Source organism: Hordeum vulgare, chromosome 1H (genome assembly GCF_904849725.1).
Source record: "Hordeum vulgare subsp. vulgare chromosome 1H, MorexV3_pseudomolecules_assembly, whole genome shotgun sequence".
Taxonomy (NCBI): domain Eukaryota; kingdom Viridiplantae; phylum Streptophyta; class Magnoliopsida; order Poales; family Poaceae; genus Hordeum; species Hordeum vulgare.
In genome coordinates, this window is record NC_058518.1 from 198,045,089 (window position 1) to 198,060,069 (window position 14,981).

A 14,981-nucleotide genomic window follows, 5' to 3' on the forward strand; every position below is an offset into this window, starting at 1 on the left:
ATGATCTTGATAGACAACAAGATAAACCCAAAAGAGCAACATCACAATGCCTCCGGAACAAGAGAATAAGAACTAGCTCAAGCAGAAGAAGAGAATGAAGAAAAGAATGACAACTATCATCACAATAGAATTTAAGAGCCTCAGGACAGAGAATTGACGTAGTAGTTGGAAAACCAACAAAGAAAAGAACAAGATAGTAGTGGGTTTATGAAAATCATGTCAGCATTATGAGGTGACAACCAACCGCTAAAAGAAACAAGGATAGATTGGGAGCAACAAGATATGAACACTTCTTACACCAAGAGGATACATTGAAAACTTGGATGAATGACAAGCGCCATAAAAGCAACACCCTTAGACAAGCTTTAGGTGAAGTCCAAACCAAGATAGCTCAATGAAGAAATCATGGGTTGAACTATCTCATGATCAAAGAATTGGTGGATTTAATTATCTTATTCTTGAAAGTAAAAATCTTCGAGGCTCCTACACCAACAAGAATGCTATAATACCACCTCAAAGGATAAAGGAAGAACAAATGCACTTGGAAATGCAAGAGAAAGAATGCTTGAGGTACTCCAACAGGAATCTTGCAGAACACCTCGAGAATGAATCACATCATTGAAGAACCAGCATGACGAGCCTCCGTATCAAAAGGATGATGCAAGATATGAAGGTAGAAAAGAATAAGATTATGACCTTGCCAAGATTTAGATGAAGCTTCACAAAGAGATACTTGATAAAACTTGGAACTCCGGAAAAGAAAAGATAAGAACACTTGAGAAAAGAATTGATATCATGAGCCACTCCGGAAGAAGAATTGAAACCATCTGCTGAAGTAAGAATAAGAATTATGTTACGCTTATCCTTCATCAAGTTTAATTGATGACAAGCAACGGATTTAGCGTAGAACTTCTTCTAGAAATGATTGAGGAGAGAGATAAGCATCACTTGAGGCATGATTGAAGGACGCACCGGTAAGAATTCACAACTGAATGGGAACACCATGAATTAATAGAGAAACATGAGAATGAAGAGCTCATGAGCCACCTGAGAGAAAACTTGAACAAGGCACCGGATAATCGAGAGACGAACGAAGAGACAACAATGGAGAAGAATTGAGGATGAAAGCTAAAAGCTGAGAACGAAGAATCTTCTAAAATGATGGCCTTTGGAGGATCGAGAATAAAAACAACTAAGAAATGCACCGGATAGCAAGAAATGAATCACTCACGATTGACAACAATTAAGATGATGGCACAAAGCTGAAATGACGAATCTCCAAGAGAATGGACCAAGATTCGAGAGAAACACTCCTTCGGATTACAAGCTGAGAATGAAGAGGAGAACACCACCAAGAATACTGACACACTCTGGAATAAATAAGAATAAAAGGTTGAGCCAAAAACAAGAAATAACTCCAATAGATCTTGAAGAAGTAATATGACTGATGGGAATCATACTTACGTCATAGTTGAAAAGATTTAGAGATCTCCGGAAAAGATTAAAAGAGCCAGGAAAGATCCTGGAAAAGAACCTGTGGGTTATGGGCCCACTCAAAGAAACCACCGTTGAAAAGATTGAAAGAAAGATTGAATGCACCGGTACAAATGAAAACTAGATGAGGTTAGCACCCCGAAATAAATGAAATAATTGAAAACAAGAATTTCTGAAATATCTTTAACACTCCGGATAAAAAGAGAGAGAAATTAATAACAAGATAGCCTGAAAAGAATTTCCAACATGGGAAAGAATTTACAAGGATGAAAAGGATATGATGAACACGGACAAGTGAATTAAATTCACCGGTAAGGACGACAAGAATGAACAAATATGACACAAATCTCCTGAGAATCTTCACAATGAATCACCGGATACGACATGGAAGAAAATATAGCGGAAGCATCAATGAAATGAATGCACTTAGATGAAAACTAATCAACGAAGAAAAAGGGTGGGAGAGCGGGGAAAAACAAAGACCACTTGAGACAGCTGAGACAAACTCCAAAAGAATTGAGAGAATGATCTGCAATATTGGAGAGGATTGAATTCACTGAAGAGAAGCACACCGGTTGAATGGAATTGATACGATGACTCCGGTTGACACAAATTGATAAGACAATTGATTAAGCAAAAGGATTAGCACTCTCATAAAAATATGAGAACACCACTTAGAAAAGATCTGAAATCACCACCTGACGTCGAAGCAACTCGAATTACCATAATCAACAAAACAAAGGAATGAGGCTTACAATTAGCCAGAACAAACTCATGAGAGAGATTTCCGTTCGATATTTTAGTGGACAGGATCGCACGGGCTTGAACCTTACAGTAGACATCAAGTGCAAGGCAGTGCACCCGACATACGAAGCGTCCCTGAGTCGTAGCAAGCTACAAGGACTCTTTAGGACACAACGAGAACCGCTGTAAGTCGACCGTCAACAAACGAATCCACTAGATGTCGAACCCCGACCTAACATCATGCATTTGTTGGAAGATTGTCCTATAAGTAACTACTTGAATTCCCACCTAAGAATTCCCGAAATATGTGGTCATGCAATCTGGTACACGGATACAAGGAGTAATATTTCACACAACTCCTATACTAACCCGTCACCTGTATCACATCCGTCAACACACAACCAGAACCTCGGACCTTCATCTATAACAGACCCTCGTGATCACAACGATACAAAGTATGGCAGTACTCCTGAACAATCTGCACACCAGTACTGGGGACATCGGGGTTATCTCGCCACTACTAGTATTGAAGCAATTACGAACATCCTTCGTTCTGAGATATTAAGAAATCTGAATGATAACGATGAGCTCGAGAATCCCCTGGAGATCAACTCCCTGGAAGAAAATCAAGTTAGACAGGAGGCACCAAGACAGAACTCCTTCACATCGACATCATATAGATCCCAAGAATATCTGCGTGATCCTAAAAAAATTTGAGTGAGAAGAGGACTAGAGTAAATTGTTACGTCAAGATTCCTCACCAGAGCATAGAAGAGGAGAAAAAAGAATCCTTCTCTTCGATATATAACTAGACTCAAAGTAGTTTTTCACTAGACTCAACTCGGCCAAGTTTGATCAATCAAGGGGGCTCCTAGGTCGGTACTGCTCTGATACCAACTTGTCACGCCCAAGATGCGACCCTATCCACAATTTGGCACGAGGGCCTCGTCAGGGATAGAAGCGCATATCGTCGGGTCGCAAGAATGGATACCGTTACAAGTACATGTACTGAAAAGAAGAGAGATATAATAGAATTGGCTTACACTCGCCACAAGCTACATCAAAGTCACATCAGTACATTACATAATCATCAAGAGTAAGAGCAGGGTCCGACTACGGACGAAAACAAACGACAAAAGAAGAACGGCGTCCATCCTTGCTATCCCAGGCTGCCGGCATGGAACCCATCCTAGATTGATGCAGAAGAAGAAGAAGCAACTCCAATGAACAATCAACGCGCTCGCGTCAATTTATCTTTACCTGTACCTGCAACTGGTGTTTTAGTAATCTGTGAGCCACAGGGGACTCAGCAATCTCATTTCCAAAGGTATCAAGATTAGAAAAGCTTATTAGGTGAGGTATGGTTAAGTGGTGAGGTTGCAGCAGCGGCTAAGCATATATATATATGGTGGCTAACTTACGAGTACAAGAAATAAGAGAGGGAAGGTCTACGCATAGCGGACGTGAACTATGGTTGATCAAATGAATGATCCTGAACACCTACCTACGTCAGACATAACCCCACTGTGTCCTTGATCGGAGAAGGAACTCACGAAAGAGAAAGTCACGGTTACGCACACAGTTGGCATATTTTAATTAAGTTAACTTCAAGTTATCTAGAACTAGTGTTAAACAAAGTTTCCACATTGCCACATAACCGCGGGCACGGCTTTCCGAAAAGATTTAACCCTCCAGCGGTGCTCCAACTAGTCCATCACAAATTACCACAAGCCGCATAGAAATCCTCCATCACGAAGCTCGCGATCTCGTCGGATTCCCTGGTGGAAAACCTAAACTCTGAGATTACCCAAAGCATCACCGGAATCTCGATGCACAAGATATTCTATCAAAGGTAAAAGTAATCCAGCAAGGCCGCCCGACGTGTCGACGATCCCGATAGGAGCCGCGTATCTCGTTCTCAGGACACGACGAATGAGCTAGACGTCGGGATTGCTAAACCTCTGGGTGACCAGAGGGGCGCCGAACATCGCTCAAGTGGGACCAACACTCATGAGGAGCACTGGCCCGGGGGTTGATTAAATTATCCTCGGGTTAATTACTCCCTATGTAGTTCATTAGTTATTAGGCAAATGTAGTACCAAAGTTGGGCCTTGCCAAACCAGCTTTAATCTAAAAAGAATTATCAAGGGGGTCCCCATAAGAACCCCGATCGTGTTAGGAGCGCTCATTTATGGAACATAACACCGGTAGCCGAAACTAAGGGGGGAAAGGTGGAACAAAACACAAGGCTAGAAAGGCCGAGCCTTCCACCTTTTACCAAGTATATAGGTGCATTAAATTAAATAGCAATTAAATATGGTGATATGACAAGGGACCCATGTTATCACATGGAAGCAACTACACCTGCAACTAGCAACGCTAACAACATGGGTAAGAAAGCAGTAAAATAGCCAATCAGTGGTTTGCTAGGTCGAACAGGTTGAAGGTTATCATGGCATTGTAGAGAGGCTGATATTTAACAAGTGGTAGGAAACGAGACATAATCGATAGCATCGAAATAACTAGCATGGCAATGATAGTAATGGTATCTGGGGAAATGGTCATCTTGGCTGAGATCCCGCTTGGAAGAAGAACAACTCCATGAAGTCGGCGAACCACGTAGTCGAACGGGTCCTCACATTCCGACACGCTTGTGGAACTCTATCGACACGGAGCAAACCGGAAACAAACATCAACACAGGTATTCACCACACGATGCACAACATGATGCACAACCTACTATGATGCATGATCAGTTCACAATGCAAGGGATGGCATGGCAGTTCACCTCACGCAAGCACTACACATTAAGTGAAGCTCGGTATGCAACGGGTTACATATCGACGAAACTCCATGTTTAAATATTTAGTTCACTCCCGGTTATTTACACGGCAATATTAAATGTGGTTAACATGGCAAGGGGCGAAGCGATGATTCTACCTGTGATACTAGTCGGGTAACACGCGAAACATAGAATGGAGCTATGGCACAAGAGGCATGCAGCACACGACATATGCCATGAATGCGTCATGCATGCAAGCTCAAAACACCACGGGCAAGAAGAGAAAGAAACATGTGTCGCCATGGCGAGCGAAAGGGGAACTATGGCGGCAAGACGGAAAGGATGCCACGACAACGTTCCTATCCCAATAACTCATCCAGATAACGTGCCAACGTATAGGAAGCGCGTGCGGGGACGCTAAATAAAGATGGGGTGATCCCGGTTACCGGGTTCCCACGTGTCGGGGGCGCGACGAAAGAGAGGCAACGTGCAACGGGCAACATACGGCGCAAACATACATTCATCTCATACATCACATGAATACGGTTCTCGGCCACGTCTCATCGGTATACCTTCGAAGCATGCGAATCGGAGGGGTTCGGTTCGTAGCGGATGTCATGGAAGTCATGGAAGTCGAGGTACTCGGGTCTCGTCGACGGTAGTCGTTCGCTTGCGTCGGTAGACGATCTTCGGCGTCGGGAGTCGAACATGTTCCGGGGGTCGTCGAGGACGTAGTGGTACTCCCCGATCTTGTTGGCAAGCAAGCGGCGACGACAAGCGGCGGCAACACGACTAGCAAAAGCAAGCAAACCGCAAGCAACAAACAACCTGGCCTAGCATCTACATCTAACTGGCATCTACAACAAAGCCAGCAAGCAGCACAACAACCTAACCTAGCATCTAACAGCAAAAGCAACTATCAATTAAGCATCGGACAGTAACGCACTAGGCAGCAGAGCACCTACTAGTAGCAATGCAAAGCAGCAGCAAACAACAACTAAGCATCTAGCAACTACAACTAAGCACAAGCAAGCTAGCTGGCAGCAACAAGCACAACATCAACCAGCAGCAGAAACTAGCTACCGCACCAGCTAGCAGCAAAACGTAGCAAAGCAAGCTAACAAAGCAAGCTAGCAAAGCGGCATGCAAACAGCAACACGCATCGGCCAGCAGCGCAGGCAAACAACATCAGGCACAGCACAACAACTACCTAGCGGCGGCAGGCAACTTAGCAGCAGCTAAGCTAGCTAGCAACTAAGCCACGGCGGCAGCAAGCAACGCGCAGGCAACAGCTATAGCGGCAGCAGTCCACGCAAGCAAGCGCGGCAACACAGGCATAGCACGAGGAGGAGGCCAGACGAGGGCGAGGCCATGGAGAGCAGGGAGCCACGATGGCTGCTGAGGCCGGCCGACGGCGAGGCTCGCGCGGAAGAGGGGATTCGGCCGAGGCACAACAGCCAGCAACGGCGCGGCATGGGGTCTCGGGCACCCCGGGCCTTGTCGGGCGACGGGCAAGAGGCGACTACCAGGGAGCAGGGAGGCGGCGACCGGCGTGGAGCAGGCCATGACGGCACCGACGGAGGCCTGCAGGCGGCGCGGGGACGGCACCGGCGGGGAGAGGGAGGTGCCACGGCAGAGCAGGTCGCAGGCGGCGGGGATGCGCGGCGGGGCGGCGAGCTGCGGGCAGCGGCATGCCAAGGCAGGGCGGCACGGCTCGGGAGACAGCGGCCAATCCGGTGGGGAGAGGCCGGCGAGCAGGGGGGACTCGGCGCTGGCAGGGGAGGAGCACGGCGCTGGCAGGGGAGGCCGGCGAGCGATGGATCGGGCTCCTGCGGGGGCGGACACAGGACGAGGGGAATCGGGACAAAGGGGAATCGGGGGAGGAAGGAGACGGTGGGTGACGGCGCTTGGGGGAAGGAGACGCTGGGGCGCGGCTCGGCACGGGGAGGCCCTCGCTAGGGTTGGAAGGAGCAGCTGGGCTGCGGCCCAGGAAGGTCCTAGCCGGCTCCTCTCTCCCTCCTCTAATTTTTCTCTCTTTAAAAAAACAGAAAACACACTTTAAAAGAAAGAGATTAAACAAAATAGAAAAAAAATGCCTTTTACTCCTTTAAAATTACACCCTAACTTTAAAAATAGTTTGGGCTTTTTTTAAACGAATAAAACTAAAACCTTTTTGAAGAAATAAATAAACCCTTTTTCTTACAAAAGAATAAAATCAAATCCCTTTTATTTAAAGAATAAAATAAATGTTCTTTAAAGAAGGGAAGAAAATGAGACTGTTTTAAAATAAAATAAGAGGAGAAATAAAAGAGAAACCCAAGGGGTTGCCCCCACATTTTAACAAAAGGAGTTTTAAAAGAAGACGATTTTTAAAAGAGGTTAAAACGGAAACTTTTACGCAACCCCAAAACAAATAAAAGAAAAGAGAGGAGGGGAGTTACTAACGCACTAAGACTCGGAGAGCACTCAAAGCACACACACTCAAAACACCACCGCGACAGACGATGCAAGATGTCATGCATGATGCGACGATGCAAACTAAATGATGATGCAACAAATAAAACTAACCACACGACGGAAACGGAAATAAAGGGGGAATCTTCTGGAACGTCAGTCTCGGGCTGTCACACCAAGTTATAGCATCTAGCATCGGCTAGCACCAACAGCAACTAAGCAGCAGCTAGCACAACAACTAGCATAGCTAGCAAGCAGCAACCAAGCATCTGCAGCAACAGCAACTGCATCGGCAGGCAAGAGCAAGGCATCGGCTAGCAGCTAAGCAACTAGGCAGCAGGCAAGCAAACAACCACAGGGACAGCTGCGGCAGCAGCAAGGCGAGCACGGGGGGGGGGGGCACCGGCGAGCATGACAGGACGACTGCGCACAGAGGCCTCGGGCCGGCCATGGCGAGCTGCAGCAGGGGCACACCAGCGAGGGGAACTCGGTGCTGGAGAGGCCATGGCGGCGGCGACCACGGGGCCAAGGCATGGCGGCGACAACGGAGAACCTGGCAGGACGCCGAGGGGCGGCATCCCCGGCGGGGCGGCGCGGGGGCCACGACGCGAGCTCAACCTGCTGCAGGAGGGCGGTGCGCGGGACCTTCGGTGACGGCAGCGAAGCAGCGCGGCGAGCTCGCAAGGAGGAGGGGCGAGGCCACGGCGCGGTCGGTGAACAGCTGCGGCAGAGGAGGCGGCGGCGCAGCACGGCGGCGGGGCCGGAGCTCGGGGAAGAGGGATTGGGGCCATCACGGGGGGGATGCGGGAGGCCAGGGGCACAGCGACGGCAGGGGGCTCGGGGGTTGGAGAGGAATAGAGGGAGAAGGAATCGGTCTGAGGTGGAGGAACAAACGAGAGGAGGGGCACGAGGGAGACGACGGCGCAGCAGGGAGCCACGAGAGGGAATCGGGCTGGAGGGGCGCTCCCTCTAGGGTTGGCCAGCTGGGCCTTGGGCCTGGCCGGCACCTCCTCCCTCTCTCTCTTTGATTTTTCTTTTTTTAATAAAAACAGAGAACAAACACAAAAGAAAATGTTTTAACAAAATAAAAAATGCCTTTGACTCCTTTAAAAATATACCCGAACTTTAAAAATATATTGTTTTTTTAAACGAATAAAAAACTAAACCTTTTGAAGAATTAAAATTAGGACCCTTTTACAAAAAGAATAAAATCAAACCCCTTTTATAAATAAAATGCAACTCTAGTTTAGAAATGAAACAAAAGAAGAAATAAGAGAAAAACCCAAGGGGTTGCCCCCACCTTTTAACTAAAGGAGTTCTAAAAGAAGACGATTTTTAAAAGGGGTTAAAACATAAACTTTTACACAACCCCAAAACAAATAAAAGAGAAGAGAGGAGGGGAGTTTCTATCGCACTAAGACTCGGTGAGCACTCGAAGCACACACACTCAAAACACCACACGCGACAGGTGATGCAAGATGCCATGCATGATGCGACGATGCAAACTAAATGATGATGCAACAAATAAAATTAACCACACGACGGAAACGGAAAATAAAGGGGAATCTTCTGGAATGTCGGTCTCGGGCTGTCACACACGCCCTGTGGGTTGTACCACTTTTGGTTGTGAACCTGGTACTGTCCGGCATTACACTGTTACCCGCCCTGCGGGCCCGGGTTAGGGAACCCACCAAACGGGCTTCGTTGTGACCCGGGCGTGCCGAAATGTTCCTATCACCCGCCTTGGTCACCTCCTTGACCTTTCTTGAGCGCCTCAGCTCGAAACTCCTGCATCACGTAGCAATCCTCCCAAGAGTGGGTAGACGGTCCTTCGGCGGTGGCGTGCTGTGGGCAGGGGCCTTTGAGCATCCCGTGATAGTTGTGCGGTTTCTTCCCGCTGAAGCCCCTTTTCTTCTGGCGTTGGTTCCCGTTGCCGACATTTGTATTAGCGACGAAGGCTGTGGCACCTTCTTCCTGTCTCCTTTTACTTTGCCTGGCGTGTTTGTGGTTGCCCGCCCCTGGAACTGGGAGTGACCCTTTGATGACTCGCCTCTCCTGGCGGTGCTAACCTTGTCATCATCTTCTCCGGAATCTTTAGTGTCGTCTGACTCGGCATACCTGGTCAGGACGTCCATCAACTCTCCCATGTCCTACACCTTACGCTTGAGTCGCCCAAGCTTCAGCAGCAAAGGCTCGTAATGACATTTTTTCTCTAGAATTAGTACTGCGTGAGCTGCCGAGATGCCATCTGATGAATGAATGACCTCTGCAACCCGCCGCATCCAATGATGGGCCGACTCATCCGGTCGTTGGACGCAATGTTGTACGTCAACGGTGGTTATCGGGCGTTTGCAAGTTCCTCAGAAATTCTTGATGAAACGTTCCTTCAACTCTGCCCAAGTGTTGATGGAGTTGGGCGGCAGGTTTTTCAACCATGTGTGCGTCGTTCCCTCGAGCATCATGGTAAAATACTTGGCGCAGACCGCCTCATTCACATCGAGCATATCCATTGCAAGCTCGTAACTCTCGACCCATGACCCTGGCTCAAGATCTGGTGTGTAGTTGGGTACCTTTCTCGGTCCCTTGAAATCCTTTGGCATACGCTCGTTGCGGAGAGCGGGCATGAGACAGGGCACCCCAACGTGCCTGCCGCCTGTATCGGTCGATGCGGGGGTGGGGGGGACTGGGCGTAAGCCGGATAACCTTGACCCACAGCAGCTGTCGTCTCCATCAGGCGGGCGGCTCGCGCCGCATCCACAAGGTCTTGGGCTCGTGTATCGTGCATCCCAGGCTGGTTGGTCTGTGGCAGACGTCGTTGCTTGTTGGTCACCATGGGAAGATCATCATGGAGACTCCTGGTGTGACTCGCCTGGGGCGTGGAGTGTAGCCGGTCACGGCTATGTGAATATTGCGCATGTTGGACCACCCCGTTTTCAGCATCTCGATGGCGTTTCTCGCCTCCACTTCAGCCAGGCAGTTTCCATAAATTGGGAGAGACTCCAAGTGGCGAGTTGCCGCCAGCACGTTATCCACGAGATTCGAGAAGTGACCCTGTGGTGTCTGGAAGCGGGGCGCGCGTGCCTCCGTTGGCTGAGGTGGTGGCGGGTTAGGCGGCGGGCGAGCCGGATCATCCCCTAGAGCAGCCTGCCAAGGCCGATCGGGTCCCATCCCGAAGGTATGCAGGCTATCGAAGAGGCGAGTCGGATTGAGATCGGTCGGGAGGCAACCATGATGTCTCCTGTGCTGGATAGCATCGGAAGCACGCTGTTGTCGCTCAAGCCGCCAGCCTTCGGTGTTCAACCGCTCTGTCCCCGCGGTGATCTCGGCTTGCTGTGTCGCCATCCTGGTGGCTTCCGCTTCCATGTCCCGGTGAGTTTTGGCCATCTCCTCCCGCAGCTTCGCGAGTTTAGTGTTGATTGTTTCCTGATTCTCTGTTGTTACAACGATCGTCATGAGTTTGGTTGTCTCTGCTGCCAAGTCTGCCATGACCTGAGCCGGAACTTTCGATGACCCGCCAGTCTCATTGTTGCCCGCCGGGTTTGGCTGAGGCGGTGCCGCCCCCACCATGTGGATCGCAACTTGTCGATGGGGTCCTGCAAAGTCCTTGGAGTTTGCCCCCCATGGCAACCCTCCGAGTTGTCCCTCATAGAGAGGGTGAATTGAATATGTGTCGCCCATAGATGACTTGTCGTCCGAGTTGACGGGGGTGATCTCCTGGACTACCGGCTCATCCTGTAGTTTGGCTCCCTACGTAAAGCCGACGAAAACGTGGCGTCACCTGTCCTGATGTGTAGTGGGGTGGGCGTACCAAGCCAGGTCGACGATGTCGGTGAAGGTGTCCGACTCAGGTACGGGTGCCCCAAACATGTCGATGAAGACGTGGATCTTGCCGAAGGGGACCGTGTAACCAGATTCGATTGAATCAGCTTCAAGCCCCCATTGAGAGTTGTCGATGTAGTGTTTCCCACGGCGGCTCTTCGTCATGATGCCGACCGCATAGCTTCTTGACCCTAGAAGGGCTCCCTTTGAGAACTCAACTCCACCGTGCGCTAGCCCCACGGTGGGCGCCAACTGTCGTGGTTTTGTCACGGCAGATGTCCTCGTGAAAGGACTTAGTGAAGGAGCCATCGCACCTTGGTGGCGACTCAAAGGGGGTGAGCGGAAGCAAGACTCAGATTTACCCAGGTTCAGCCCCTCGTGTGGAGGTAAAAGCCTACATCCTGCTTTGTGTATATTGATGATGGATTCGATTACAAGGAGGGCGTAACTCGCCTGACCTAGCTCTCGATGATTTCTAACTTGATCTATCTGCTCCGGAGACTCGCCTATATATACAGGTCGAGGCCCTAGGATGAAAAAAGTCATGGCCATGTTACAGATCGTGGTCTTCCATATCTCTAAGTCGCCGTGTTTACCATGCCAGGAAACCTCCTTGGCGGCTTATCTTCTTCATCAATACTAAACCGCCATCCGGCTCATGGGCCCTCGACGGCCTTCTGAATAATATCTCTCGACACGCCTCTGTCGTGGGCCAAGGCTTACACTAACCATGTATGGGTCGCCAGTTTTCTGACCCGGCCCAATTAGGGCGGGTCACACCGCAGGTAATATCCCGAACACTAATAGAATTCACACCTAAGAACTTCCGAAATTTCTGGTCATGCAATCGGGTCCACGGATACAAGGAGAAATTCACCAGTCAACTCCTACACTATACTGACCAGTGTATCACATCCGTCAACACATAACCAGAATCTCGGAACATCATCTATCTCTCACCCTAGTAATCAGAACGATACTAAGTATGGCGGTACCCTCGAGCTCTCTACACTAGTACTGTGGATGCCAGGCTTATCGCGCCACTACTAGTATTGAAGCAATTTCGAACATCCTTCGTCCTGAGATACTAAAAAATATGAATGATAACGATGTGCTGAAGAATCCGCTGGAGCTCAACTCACCGGAATAAAATCAACACAGCAGGAGGCGCCAAGACAGAAATCCGTCACATCGGTATCATATAGATTCCAAAATATCCGTGTGATCCTAAAAAATATTGACCAAGAAGAGGAGTAGAATGAATATTTCCTAAGTCGTGAACCTCACCACAACATAGAAGAGGAGAAAAATAAACCTACTCTCCAATATAACTAAGACTAAAAATAGTTTTGCACTATACTCGACTCGACCAAGTTCGATAAACCAAAGGCTCCAATGGTCGTAAGGCTCTGATTACCAACTTGTAACGACTAAGATGCGACACTTTCCTTATTTGGGGGAGAGGCCTCAAAAGGGGATGAGTCGCATCTAAATGTTTCGCAAGTAGGAGAAACATAACATTACACAATAAATGGAAGAGTAATAAGATTTGGCTTACACTCGCCACAAGCTAAATTCCAAAGTCGCACAATCATACATTATTCAAATGGAAAGCAGGGTCTGACTACGGACAAGATAAACGACAAAAGCTAATGCTATCCTGCCTTGCAAGGCCCACGATCATGACCAAGTGCCTCTAGTCTTCAGGATAAGTCATGTACAGCCTGTCAGTGGCCTCGTCGAACTCCCACATCAGCCGGGTATCCTCGGGACCATCGGTATCTGGGGTACATGTACCTGTGGGTCGTTGTAGTAATCTATGAGCCAGAGGGACTCAGGAATCTCATAACCTTGGTATCGAGTCTAACTAAGTTAATAGGTGAGGTTGGGGTATGTGTTTGAGTTTGCACCACCTAAGCATTTATAGTGTCTAACTTACGTTGAACAAGAAGTACATATACAATGGTCTACGTAAGACGGTCATGAACAAATAATAATCACTAAGTGATCCTGAACACCTACTTACGTCATTCATACCAGGTTCTCGATCAGAGAAAGAATTATGAATGTAACACTCACGATTATGCACACAGTTGGCAGGTTTTAGTTAAGTGACTTTAAGTTATCTAGAACCGGATGTTAACAAAATATCCATGATTGCCACATAACCATGGGCATAGCTTTTCGAAAGATTTAACCCTGCAGGGGTGCTCCAAAAAATCCATCAAAAATAACCACAGGCCGCATAGAAATCCTCGACCACGAAGCTCGCGATCTCGTCGGATTACTAAGAGGAAAACCTCAACTTTGAGAAGACCCGAAGCCTCACCGGAATCCCAATGCGCAATATATGTCCTTAAGGTAATACAAGTCCAGCAAGACCACCCGACGTGTGGATGAACCCGATTAGAGCCGCGTATCTTAGTCTCAGGACACCCCTGATAAGCGAAGCGTATGGTGGCCTGATAGAAATCATCCGAGTTTCCCCGGGTTGGCCCTGCACGGTGCTCTAGTTTGGACCAACACTAATGAGGAGCACTAGCCCGGGGTGGTTAATTAAGTTCCTCAGGGTAGCTATTCCCTATGCTCTTTATTATTAAGTTGTTAGCAAATTAACACTAAAGTTGGGTCTTGCCAGACAAGCCTTAAGGTTAAACGATTTACCAAGGGGGTCCCCATAACAACCCAGAATGTGTTAGGAGCGCTCACTTATGGAATAAAACACCGGTAGCCGAAACTAAGGCGGCAACCACGGAACAAATCACCCGGCAAAAGGCCCGGGCTTCCGCTCTTTACCAAGTATATAGGTGCATTAATTAATAGCATTTAAATAAGATGATATCGAATTGCCCATGTTATCACATGGACCATCTTCCACCTGCAAATAACAATGCTAATAAGAATGGTTGAGCAAGCCTAACTTAGCCAAACAATATTTCCTAGGAGGGGAGGTGTTTGAGATTTCATGGCAATGTTTGATGGCCTATATATCAGGTGGTAGGCAGTGGAGTAAAATGATGGAAACGCATCAACTAAGCATAACAAAGCTAGAACAGTGTCAAGGTCACAATCATCTTGCCTATGAAATCTTCAAAGTGGAACTGTTCCTGATCTTCCTGCACGAACTCACCGGACTCCTCGAACTCGTTTTGAGACCCCGTAGCTACCCAAAAGGAACAATTACCCCATAAACACCAACAATTTATGATGCCGGAAACAATATGACGCATGTATGCACAACTTCAAAATATGCACAGAGACAAAACTACTCAAATGACAAAGTGCCACCTCATAAAAATGGCACTTTTGCGGAACTGTTAAAAACTGAAATCCGATGCCACCATTGGATTCATGGAGTTTTTCTACCCCAAATACATATATCATAGTGCTATATATGCATGCAGAAAAACACCACAAAATAGCAAATAAATTCTAATCGGAATCAAAACTACTCATGTCGAGAACAAGGGTTGTTCTTGACATGCGAGATTTGGTATATACCAGATTAGGTAAATACCATTTAGGGAATTATTCCAAAAATGGAATTTAACACACAAACAAAATAGAATAAACCACAAACCTATATACTTGTTTGCATAAAACTACCTAAAACTGAAAAGAAAATCTACGTAGAATCCAATACTACATATAAGTCAAATCATACCGAGTTGGGTACATGCCAGATTTG